Raw genomic sequence first — 13,662 nt, 5'->3', positions numbered from 1 at the left:
GTGCATTGATGACAATGAACAAAGCAACATGACAAATTATTTTATGGCAGTTGAACATTATCAAACAACATTTAAGCAGCATTTACGGCATTTATCAGACGCCCTTATCCAGAGCGACTTACAATCAGTAGTTACAGGGACAGTCCCCCCCTGGAGCAATTTAGGGTTAAGTGTCTTGCTCAGGGACACAATGGTAGTAAGTGGGATTTGAACCTGGGTCTTCTGGTTCATAGGCGAGTGTCTTACCCACTAGGCTACTACCACCCCTGAATTCTGATCCCGTGGATAATTTTTTTCTGTTGTTTTATTGTGCATAAAAAAAAATAATAATTACAATTTGGGGCAGCAGTTTGGCAGAACATTTTCATCCTGCTCCTGAGCTGAAACCAGAGCTGATATTCCAGGTAAACATGCAAACATAGATCTTGCAGTTGTGATGACAAGCCTTTGTCTTGATTTGCACTTTTCTTCATTAGTCATTAATAATAAATTAATTATTGTACGTTTTATTCTGTGTCCACTCACCAACATATGGTCTTTAGATGTGAATTAAGAGCTGGTGCTCTGTGCAGGATTTCTTGATAGCAGGTTTAGAATAAAGGTTATAAGCAGCTTGTTTATTGCAGCTGTACGTCAGATTGGTTCCTGTACTGCAGCGCCACGATCGCCTCGTGAGATAATTGTGCGGCGGTCAGGTCACCGCATTCTGTGGTGAGCAGAGTTTCTGCCGCCCTGTCTGTACGCAGCCTCGCCAATTGAGCCATCAGAGGCAGGGAGCAGATTTGAACTATCTTTTGTGCACTCTCCCCCTTTCTCTCTTACAGAGAGGAAAACCCAGACACAGGGCTGAGCAATATTGAGGGTTCGCTGGCTCTCTCCTGTGGTGGCACGGCTGCACCGAGGCAGCTCGGTAAGCGATGCCCGAGAGGGTCAGCGCATCCATCACACTAAGTAATGAGCTTTCAGCATGATAACATGCAGCAGGATGTGGGGGTGTGTGATACATCGGAGTAATTAAATTTATATAAATGCTGCTTTCTCATGCAACTAAAAGAATCATCAGCGAGCAGGTTGTATGCGTCCACAAAATTGCAACTTTTGAACTACTTTTTGAAAATCCATTTATTTAATTAGGGGCTCTTTACAACTCAATTTTAAACCAAATACGAAAAAAAAAAGTTATTTTATTTTATGCTACAGACTTAATTGCTGTATGCATGAGATGTGCATTTGTAAAATTATTGTCCATCAAAAAGAACATGACGTGAACTTCATGCATTTTATAATCATATATAATCAGGATAGGACTGTGTTTAGTCCTATATATATATATCAGTATATCAAGTTGTGAAGGCTTATTGTTATTGGCTGTCAAATGAAGAATCGTCTCTTGATGGATTTAGCTAATTATGAACAAGCAAATGAGGTGTGCAAGGTAAGAAGGTATCCTCCCCGACTCTGATCTTCGAAAGCTATTATTTTAATAAACATATTAGGTGTCTAATTTCAATTTGCCTAATTGGCTCCAGCACCTGTGAAAATAACATGTCAAAAAAACATCAAAACTTGTCAATACTTTGTGAGACATCCATAGAAGAACCACATATTCCATCCATAATCCTGAAGCATCTGATGGAGACCCATAAAATCCTTGGGAGAGCATACAAAAAATCCCCACGGATGACCACTGTCAAACCCTCCCAACAAACCACAGGTTGTAATCTTGCCAAAATAAAAGCATGCAAAGTTATAGTGTGCAGCCCTCAAATACACTAAAGCCTTTAGCTAGTAAAAAGTTTGTTCCTCATAAATATGTGTGACAATCATTGTGCCAACCATCACACCCTGGGAGTGCCAGGAACTCAGAACCCAGTGCTAGAATGCATCGGTGAAGTTTGTTGCTCACCTTTGCCCTTTTGTATAGTTGTCTGCTCTAAAATTAGCATTTATAATTAATGTGGAAGTAATTGTTTTTTCTTCAGTGCATTCAGCACTATCCTTTTAGATTTCAAAAACAAGTTACAGAGGTTACAGCAAGCTGTAAAAATTGTAGAAAAAAAAAAGTTCCACATTGTTTGTAAGCAAGGTCCAAAAATCTATACTGATGAATTACAAATATGTGAACTCCACCCATTAGATGCAGTGTGTTGCTGGATATTTTCTAAATGTTTGAATTTTTTTAATCAAATGTTATGTAACATCACAATATTGAGCATTTCACATCAGTCTGGCATTTTCATAAAATATTTTACTTACATGTCAACAAAATATTCAACTAATAAAGTAATGTCAATAATGGATGAGATGTTATAATGCATATGCCATTTTAAGAAATAGAAATAATGCTAATGTGGAGCAGAAAAAATTCTGTAAATTTCTTACTCAAATAAGTCTCATTTTGGTATATTGTGCATTATATTTACCTTTATTGCCTACATACTTGCATTGAGCAGTCTTTTTTGGTATTCATAAGAATTTCCTCTGTGTGTTTGGTTTTTCCTGCAATATGAAGACATGCAGGTCAGGTGAACTGCTTGACTGTCCTTGCTGTGTGTGTGTGTGTGTGTGTGTGTGTGTGTGTGTGTGTGTGTGTGTGTGTGTGTGTGTGTGTGTGTGTGTTTTCTCATCATGTGATGGAATGGCACTTTGTGCAGGGTTTGTGAACACAGTGCTTTACAGTGGATGGATATTATATTATATTGTATTTTATTTTGTTATGTTATGTTATGTTATATTTTATTATATGATATAAGGAACAAATGAATTTATTCATTCCACAACTAGAACTGTTTTAATTAACTATTTTGTATTAGTCATTAACACTATAAATTAATAAACTTTACTGTATGTTAGTTGTAATAATAATGTTTCTTTTCTGAACTCCAAGGTTGTGCATCTTGTGTGAGTGGAGTTTGCAAGCTTCCACTAGCTTCCACTGGTTTCCACTAGGAAAATTGGCTTGCCTGAACTGTGTGTATGTGTGTGTGTGCGCGCGTGCATGCATGCGTGTGTGTGTCGCAGGATGGCCACGGCAAACCCTGAGTAACAGTACTAATAAACTGTAATGGAAAATGAGAAACCTTTTGAGATGTAGGTGCAGTGGTGGCCTAGCAGTTAAGGAAGCCGACCTGTAATTTCCTATTCGAATCCTGAGCTGCCAAAGGTGCCACTGAGCAAAGCATTGTCCCCACACACTGCGAGACATGTACATTATTCAAGGAAGATTTTGTTTAGGCTGCCTATGGACACCGCCTTTTATACTCTATAGCCATTCCCATGCTTCTTTGGATTTGTTCATATTTGTGGCAGCCATGACCTCACTGCAGCAAATGTCAATCTGGCAAATATTAGTGGGCAATAAAATAAATGTTTCAGTTTTATATGTCCCTACATTGCCTGCAACAGCTGGGATCCTTTAGGAACCTGGTTTCTTGGCAGTGACAAATTGGTTTGGGTAAAATGGCCAATAATTATCCATGACAGGGTGCCAGTGGAGCTGCAGGTTAAGCAGGACATCGAATTTTCTTGCAGAATTATGAATAGACTTGAAGTAACCAATAGAAGAAAAATTTTGTGTCCACAGATTTAACAAGCGTGTGGAGGTATCATCTGTCGACTGACTGCTCGGGGTGTCATCTCTGTGACGAGCAAAGCCGTGGTCAGAGCTGCCACCAGCCATGTGGAACATTCAAACAAAAGCACAAAGATGCAGCCATTATCGCGCTAGAAGATCGGAGTGGTTGAGCTCTCTGACGAGTGCTATCAAGGACTCTTCAGACGTCCAAAGAAGTTGTTGGAGTTGGGGGTGTGTGTGAATGTGAGTGCACTTAGACAGCCACATCTATTTCTGCCCATCTGTGTGACTGGAAGGGAGAGCAACATATGGCAAAGCCCCCAGCCCGTTCACAGTGTGTGTGTGCGCTAGCATGAAAGAGGCATTAGCATGCTGACAGGGACCGAAGAGAACAGTAGAATGTGTGGGTGTGCGCTCATGTGGATTTGTGTTATTCTGCTCTGTCTAGTGTCATTGGCCAGGCTACTTGGTGACAGGACTTCATGATTCTATTTTAGTGGGAAACAGCACCTCCTGCTGGTGGTAAGAAACTGTGATTTAAACACGGATTTCGCAAATAAATATAATTTGGTAGAACATACTTATGCCTGGACCACGTACAAAGAAGCACCAATCAGCTCCCGCTTATCCAAACATGGCTGCCGGCACTCCTACAAGGACATGAAGAACCATTCCTTTCACTCCAATTCTTCCCAGTGCTTCACTGGCCTCCAGTCGGTTGTGGAATTGATTTCAGATTCTTGATGCTGGCTTAAACAGACATCAGATAAAAATTGCCTCTTCATCTTGAACCAAGGTTGTGAGAAACCTGGATGTCATGATTGACGACGCTGTCCTTTTCATGAGCGTGTGGCATCTGTCTCCTATTGGTGCCCATTTTGGGTAAGAACAGAAGAAAAATTAGGCCATGTCTGACTTATTATGCCATTCAGCTCTTGGCACTGACCATGGTTATCTTGCTGAAGTCACCTTGATGACTTCAATGAATCTGGTGTGAAACATATTGTCCAGTGCATCTGGTTTTCAATCAGGGCACATCAAGCATTCCAAGACCTCCACTGCCTGTTCATGGACACCCAAGTCCAATTCAAGTCAGTTGTACTTGCCCACAGAGTGACCTCTAAGTCGACACCCACCAAACCATAGACTAGATTAGCACTTCTGCTAACTGATTAGTAAAAAAGAAGCGGTAGAGTGGTATTCTCCACTTGGGAATGTCCCTTAATTTTTGTTAAGTTATGTAATTATAAAGGTGGCAAGTGCGAACAAGTTAACACTGCACCCATCTAGAACTGAACAAGGCACTTTTTATGCTGTGAATCATTGCAGTGAACTTCATAATCACACATGTCTTTATAGCTTCATTTAGTGTACATTATTAATTTGCATACAGACATGCTAAGGTGTCCAAATTAACTGCAACACTGACAGTACTTGTTTATGTAAACAAAACATGAAAATATAAAAAAAACACGTATAATAAACCAACAAACTTTTAAAGGGACAGACTCACATGAGTAAATGATAAGTGTTCAGCATAAACCTTCAGGACAGTTGGAAACCATCCGCATCGATGGTAACTTGAAAGCACGTTGTAAGTCGCTCTGGATAAGGGCGTCTGCCAAATGCCATAAATGTAAATGTAAATGTTGTCTAACGTAAGGTGGTCAAGAGAAGTCAGTTGTGTTAAATGCTGCCATCACAGCAAATCTCCCTGTTTTGGAGAGACTCAAGTCCTCAACTTTTTTCCTTGTTTGCTTCTTTTGTTTGATTATTACATAGTCGCACGTGTTTTATTTAATAGTACTGTGTTCTATAATGTAAAAAAATGCAAGACCCATAAATGAGAAGGTGCATCCAAACATTTGACCGGTAGTGTATATTTTAATGCATTATATATTTTACATATATCTTTTAATAATTCACTTTTTATCTTGTACTGCAATGTTCTGACTTGTTATTGTAGACATCTGCCCATTTTAAAGAGGATCTCTAATTAAACTTGCCTTGCCTTACCTCACTATTGCTGGTACTGAAACACACACACACACACAAACTTCATCATAGCTATTGCCAGATAGTTGCCTCACTCCTTTCTACTTGATTTGTATTGATCCTGTTCCGTGTCGTTAAAGATTTAATAACTATATACTCTGGACACCATCTTCCCTAACATCACTGCAGGGTATTATTCTACTGGGGCATGTTAGGAAAATATCAGTGGTCAAAAATATCAATTAGCAAATTTAGTTTTCCATTTGTGCATATTGAGATATTTACTGGAATATGAATAAAATTTTTAGTATAGCACAGCACATACTAAAAATTATGCATGAATAATTATAGTAATTATAACAAGGGAATGTATATGCGTATTATCACTGTGGGTAAACACAGTCTATCTAGAAAGAAAAATATGGCCGGGAATTCTGTAAATTGGGACCTAAAGGGCTAAAGGCCACTTCCCCAGTTGCTCATTGGCTGGTCAAAGGGGCATTTAGAGTTTCAGCTAAGTGTTCCGGTTGGATCATTAGAAGATGGTCAGTAGTAAAAAAAAAAAGAAAAAGAAAAGACTAAATGCTATTAAAAGACCTTCAAGGTGGATTCCAGCAGACACCGGCAGCCAGCATAGCCGGGCTGAAACTGGGGTAATGGCCTTTCTCTTTGTAGTTTTTTTTTTTTATCAAATGCTTGAAAGTGTGAGAAGTCTGGCGCAGCAGGGCACAGTTAAACCTGTGTTTTTCAAAACTAGACAGTTACCCGAGGGACAGATTCAGTCCAAGATAGGATATGAGCTGGTCTTTGTCCAAGACAAATTCAGCCAGTTGTCTAGGTGGAGGGTTGATTCAGAGAATTTCTTCTCACATCTCCCATACTGTTAAGAATTCCATTACATTAGTAATGAACATGGTGTTCCTCAAGTGTTCACCTGCAGCCCTTTGGTTTTGTTTGAAGAGCATCTATTGTAATTGGGCAATCCAGGACATTTAGATTGTATTTGTATTTGTGTTTTTTTTTTTTTTTTACATTCGCAAAACAAATTTGAAAAATAAGAATACTTACAAACTTCACAAATAATATGGCCTGATAGCTAAAGTGTTGCTGGTCAAGTGAAACATCAAAGCAAATAAACATACAGATTCCTGTCTTTTATGGAAATTTCTAGCTAATTCATACACTCGAAAATAATCTAAATAATGAAGAAAAACAAAACAGGAAGATATCTTTGGCCATTTAAAAGCACTTGTAAAAGCCTGGTGGATACTTGAGAGCTGCTTCAAATGCCATAGTCATATTTTAGCTGGCGCTAATTATAAGTTGCTCCTATGTTCTGCACGCCTGGAGCATCTGCTGCCTCTGTATCATAGGCGGAAGCGAATGTTAGTCGTGTTTTAGAAGCCTTCGCAGATTATGCACCTGAATATATTACTGACATCCCAGTCTGAGGAATATCTGATCTGTGCTCACGGGCCCTCAGGGGCCGGCTTGCTTCATGTTCCAACCGCAGAACATGAGAATCATTACCTTTGACAAAAGTGACACAATAATATATGCAGTATATGTATATAATGTATATAAAGCAAAAGCACAGCTATTATGCATAACGTGTAAAGTACTACCTTATGAAATGATGTCCTTCATAATGTAAGGAGAATAATGATGTGGTTTCACATTTTGAGGTGTTTCTCTACCGAGGGTCCACCGCTGTAGAACTGAAAGGCATTATAGGGACTCTGCTGAGAGCTGCCCCACTTACGGTGAGAAAGACAGAGTTGTGCATTCACATATCACATCGGCTCATCAAGGACATGGCGGATCTGTCTCCCGCCTCTCAATAAGAGCTGTGAGAGAGAACAGAGGCCCCGTAATGAACGTTTCAGTGCAGCCCTCCACACATGGTCACACATCAGGGACGGCTGGTGCGTGCAAGCCCTGATCGCGCAGATGTCACAATCTTGTGAGTGTCACATTCAGTACGAATTACTTTGCTTGTGTGACTTTGCCACAAGGACGCAATTGGCTGCTACTTATACAGTTATGGCAATGGTACTAAGCACAAATGAAAGGCGTCCTCAGGATTTGCATGAATAGATAAAACAAGAATTAACCACAATATTTTAACCACTTAAACAATTTTAATATTGTTTGATCATGTAACATACTGATATGCGTGGGTTTAAATGATCCAGAATGAGGAAGTAGCATGCGTGATAGCTGGAAATCAGCAGGCTTCTCCCATTTAGACTCGAAAACATTCTTCCAAAATAACATTATTTGTGGCCATTCCCACATGCAGCAAAATAAAGGCCCTTTTAGTTGCTTACTTTTAAATCGGGTGTCCGGAATGTTTGGATTAAAGTAGTGCAACTTTGTTGGGGTAATGTACAGTCTACTCAACTTATATTGTAGTAATTTTGAGCTTGTTTGGGTTTGGGCTACCACACATGCTTCTGACAAATTCTTCCTCTATTACATTCTCCTCTATTACATTCTTTTCCATGCTCGTAAAATGTTGTGCGATGATTCTGTCGACTTACTTACTATTCAATAAAGAAACCTGCCCCCTCGATTGTAAATGATTCAGTGTAAGATTTTCTATAGCAGATAGAGGGGGGAGTTTCAGATTACCACATTGTCTGGATGAGATAAAGTTTCTTATTTCCAAATATTTAAAGAAATATTTAATATTTAGAAGTTTTTCAAACGTCATAAGAACAAGATAATCATTGAAGGGATCAGACTTCTTAGCAATGCCATGAGATGCCCAGCCCAAGTCTGCTTTACCAGGGTTGAAATCATTATTACCAAAAATAGGAGAAAACTGGGATACTTTGGCTGATAACTGGGATTCTCCCAGATACCCTCTAGTGTAGAGCCAAATCTTTATGGATTAAATGTGACTCTATTAATACCCAAGATAGGGTGTGGTCCTTTTTATTTTAACTGCCCAGTAATACCTGTTGGAAAGATCGGTTTGTTGGCTGTGGTGACCCCTACCTGGAGAAGCCGAAAGAAGACTACTTCAAGGTCATTTCAGACTAGGAAACAAGCCCTATGCTTAGCACACAGTGCAGTGCTTTGAGCTGGTTTCAAAGTACAGTCATGGCCCAACGTTTTGAGAATGACACAAATACTTGTTTTCACAAAGTTTGCTGCTTTCATTTTTATTATGGCAATTTGCATATACTCTAGAATGTTATGAAGAGTGATCAGATGATTTTTTTTGCCATAAAAATGAACTTCCTCAAAAACCAATTTCCACTGCATTTCAGCCCTGCCACAAAAGGACCTGCTGAGAGCACCGATGCTCTCATTAGCACGGCGGAGAGTGTTGACGAGCACAAGAGTGGAATAGCAGTCTGGATGCTTTGAAAGCTCAGGAATGGCAGCAGGCAGGTGAAGACTTTGGGAGGATGGCCTGGTGTCAAGAAGGGCAGCAAAGAAGCCAAGAAAAACATCAAGGACAGACTGATATTCTGCAAAAAGAACAGGGATTGGACTCCTGAGGACTGGGGCAAAGTCATTAAGTCATTTTCTCTGATGAAGCCCCTTTCAGATAGTTTCGGACATCTGGAAAAGTTATTGTGTGGGGAAGAAAAGGTGAGCACTACAATCAGTCCTGTCTCATGTCAACAGTAAAGAATCCTGAGACCATTCATGTGTGGGGCTGCTTCTCATTCAAGGGAGTGGGCTCACAATTTTGCCTCAGAACACAGCCATGAATAAAGAACGGTGCCAAAACATCTTGCAACAGCAACTCCAAACCATCCAAGAACAGTTTGGTGAAGAACAAGGTCTTTTCCAGCATGATGCAGCACCGTGCCATAAGGCCAAAGTGATAACTAAGTGGCTCGGGAAACAAAACATTGAAAGTTTGGGTCCATGGCCAGGAAACTTGCACCTTAATCCAATTGGGAACTTGAGGTCAACCCACAAGGAGGCGGTGGACAAGCAATAACTCACAAATTCTGACCAAATCCAAGCACTGATTATGATGGAATCGGTTGCCATCAGTCAGGATTTGGCCCAGAAGCCAAGCATGCCAGGGCGAATTGTAGAGGTCTTGAAAAAAAATGGCCAACATAGCAAATATTGACTCTTTGAATAAACTTTGCTAAACGTAATGTTGCTGTGGTTTCTTGGTGGTGGAGGTGGTGTTGAGGTTCCAGGAGAGGTCGTCTTTCATGTGCACACCCAGGAACTTCAGGGATGATCTCAACAGCAGATCCATCGATGTACAGTGGGGTGGGGACAGTCGATTTCTACCTGAAATTGACAACCATCTCTTTGGTCTTGGTGATATTGAGGGTCAGGTTTTTGCTCCGGCACCAATCCACCAGATTTTTTTATCTCCTCTCTGGAAGCACTCATCGTTGTTGGTGATGAGCCCCACTACTATTGTGTCATCTGCAAACTTGATGATGTGGTTAGATCTGTACTCTGCAGCACAGTCGTTTGTCAGCAGAGTGAACAGCAGTGCACGCATCCCCGTGGGGAACCTGTGCTCAGTCTGAGGACCTTGGAGGTGTTATTTCCTATAGACACAGACTGAGGCCTGTCCAAGATCCAGCTGCAGAGTCGAGGGCTTATTCCCACCAGGTCCAACTTCCTCACCAGCTTCTGAGGGATGACAGTCTTGAATGCTGAGCTGAAGTCAATTAACCGCATTCTGGTGTAAGTGTCTTTTTTGTCGAGGTGGGAGAGGGTTGTGTGGAGGGCAGACGAGATTGCATTGTCTGTGGAGCGGTTTGGCTGGTAGGTGAACTGAAGTGGGTCCAAATTCTGTGGAAGTTTGGTCTTCAAGTGCCTCAGTGCCAGCTTCTGAAAGCACTTCATAATGATTGGTGTGAGTGCTATGGGACGGTAATCACTGAGGTAAGACAAAGTTGACATCTTTGGCACTGGGATGATCTTGGTTTTGAGGCAGGTAGGTACCACAGCTGAAATCAGCGATATCTGTGAAGATATCTGTGAAGATATCTGTGAAGAATAATGATGAAATCGCAATTACAACCTCTGTGATATCTCTTAAGGTTTCTCAAGAAAATTTAATATCATGACAAAAAATGTGTTTTTGTAATTTAATCTTAAAAAGGAGCACCTTCAACCCTTAAAAGTCCTCTGATATGAAAATATATCTGAAGTCTCTTTCCAAAATTCAGCCATGGTACAGAATTACAACCACTTTTAGTCAGTCAATGAGATTTCAAAATCTCTTTCAGCTGTCAGCATTATCAAAAAAACATGTTATCTATAAATGTAAATATAATTAACGTACAAATGACCTAATAATTGAGATATAATAATTATAATTGAGGTGCACTAGCATGTGTGTGTGGATGAGGACCTTGTACTACAGGTGAACCCCTGCATGCAGGCCCCCTAGATTACATATTTCCTGTTTAAAGCAAAAGAACCTTACAAGCTCAAGGGGAATTTTTGATGGAGCAGGGGTGGAGGTTGGAGCGCCACTCGCCCCCTGTCTGATGGGAATTATGGGAGATGCAGTGCGGCTAATGAACCTTTTCACAAACAGACTCCCTGATTATCCCCAAACACCTAAGAAAACTCTCAAACAGATGTCCACAGAAGTCGTATCTTTCCCACTTCACTTTTTTTCCAGGATTGGTTCATTTAGAAGCGTCACCCTCGTATCCATAAACAGTGACGTTTCGTGCAGCCAGCTGAACAAAAGGCAAAGGGGCTTCAACATTTGGACTCATTACATTTAACTTGGATTAAGCTGCCGATTTATTTTAAAGGCAATTTAATATTTAATGGAACAGGAAATACCTGCTGATGTTTTTTTTTTGCTCAGGGAGGGAGAGAGTCGAATTACTGTTTTTAGCAGTAATTTTCTGGCTCAGTCATTATGGTTTGAAGCTCTATTTTCCTCTGGTCTCAGGTCTAAAGTTTAATATTGTTTGCAGTAATGGAGCTGATCAAACGATGACTACAGTTTTTTATTTTTTTACAGGTATTCATATGAAAGACCCCAGAAGAATTTGAGAGAGAGAGAGAGAGAGACTGGCAGATCTGCTTGCTTTTCTCTTTGATTTATAATTGATGCAATCAGCTTCTTGCCAAATGCATATTAGTGTACAGAGGCAAAACACACCAGCAACCTCCCAGCTTGTGCTGTCCAAAAACACTCCCTCTCTGTATCACTATTACCTCGGGTCACAACTGCCAGAGCCCATCCTGGGGTGTGAGTCTTCATCGTTAACAAAAAAACTATATAAAAATACATCAATAAAATGTAGAAGCTAATGATTGAATCAATAATATCAATAACACTAACACTAATAATCACCATATCCATGCACTACCAAGAGAGTGCTTTTAAATATAATTTGTGCTTTTTTAGACAAAGCAGATAATTATAATAGAACTAGAAATAGATAAGTTTTATAAGTTTAACCTTAATAAGGTTTGAAAGAGAAAAAAAAGTGCACAATGGCAAGTGGTACTGCTCCACGGTCCGCACAAGAGGCTCGTTGCTGCTAGAAGTCTCTGGGGTGGTCTGGATGTCTGATCCTGGTCGAGTAGAAGAGGTGAGATCACAATCACCTCTCTGAATCTCGTCTTTTACATGAGCAGAGTTGGTTTGACTCTCAGAATCAAGAAAACCAAAACTTTACCTGACCTAACTTAAATAAATTAACAATTGTATTAAAAACATATATGCAAAATTACATTAATTAATATCATATTATATAGTTAAGTTAATTTTATTATATTTTTAGTTTATTATTTTATTGCCATTTTCCAAACTCTGGCTCCCCCTGGTGGAACTGTATATAAGGTTTCCCAAACCTGGTCTTGAGGAACGTCTGCCAGAACTTTTTGTTCCAACCCACATGGCTTCACAACCTGCCGCACAAATTTTTAGGCCATTAAGAAACACATGAGTCTGATTAATTAAGACTTAAGACTAATTAAGACTTTTTGACAGCAGGGTTTGGAAACACTGAGGTAATTTTTAATCTTGGTGCCAAAAATTGTTAATTGCATTCAACTGACCTTTATTCCTCTCTTTCTCTGGGAATTTTACATGTTCAACCACCCCTGTTCATGTTTTATTTGTATAAAGGTCCATACTTTATACAGCTGCACTTTTTAAGGCAAACTAGCATAAAAATTAATAACGTATGCAAGTAATAAATGCATGTACCGCTTTCAAAGTCCCTGTGCCATTTCATGTTCCTCTGTGTATGTGTGTATGTGTGTGTGTGTAGTGCCACTCACCTGGCCTGGCATGACTGTGGGCATGGAAGTTATTAAATTGGCATTTCCCTAGGCTGCCAATGTGTGTGTGGTTGTGTGTACATGTGTGAGGGAATGTGTGGATTGGCCACTGGCAGCTCAGGCTGCAGACCCAGCAAGGGCGGAATCGGGTGGCTGATGCTGAACGGCTGCCATGACCTCTGGTCCTGCAGCTGCCATTTGAGTTGTGCAGCGGGTTCTGTGGTGGGTACAGCTGGTACTAGACAGGGGGTCTCTGCAGGCTGTTAGTCGTCTTCATCAGGGGGCAGTAGAGACTCAGTAATCTGCTTGAATGGCTATGAAGAGATAATTGTTCATAACTCTGGTAATGTGTGTGCTCGCGCATGTATATACGCCCACTGTATAGAGGCTTGGACTGCATGCATTTGTTGGGGGTTTCTGTATGAGACATTGAATATTGAACCTGAATTTGGAGGATATCTGTTAGCAGACTATATAGGTTAGCAGTGAGCCTAAGTCTTGTCGCTTATCTATTTTGTAGAAACACTTGCTATTAACCTGACTTTTAATTAATCAATTGGTGTTAGAAATAGCTCATATGAAAAGCCTACCAAATGATGTTTAATGCATTGAAATTAATTAGTTTCACTGTGTAAAACTGAGGAGAAAGGTTATAAACCTTCTCTCTACCCACAAAAGCACTGTATTCAAACCACTTCAACTTGATTTTTCAACCTGGCTGAAAGAGGCATGGCACAATAGAGGTTAAAAGGATGAACAGTTTCTAATTTATTAACACCAGTAGATTATTATTGCAGTTATATGTAAATATTGTATGAAAAAAAGGTACCAAATGTTAC

This window comes from Denticeps clupeoides, chromosome 2, assembly GCF_900700375.1.
Source record: "Denticeps clupeoides chromosome 2, fDenClu1.1, whole genome shotgun sequence".
NCBI lineage: Eukaryota > Metazoa > Chordata > Actinopteri > Clupeiformes > Denticipitidae > Denticeps > Denticeps clupeoides.
The sequence above is the reverse complement of the archived record's forward strand: the minus strand, read 5'-3'. Positions refer to the sequence as shown.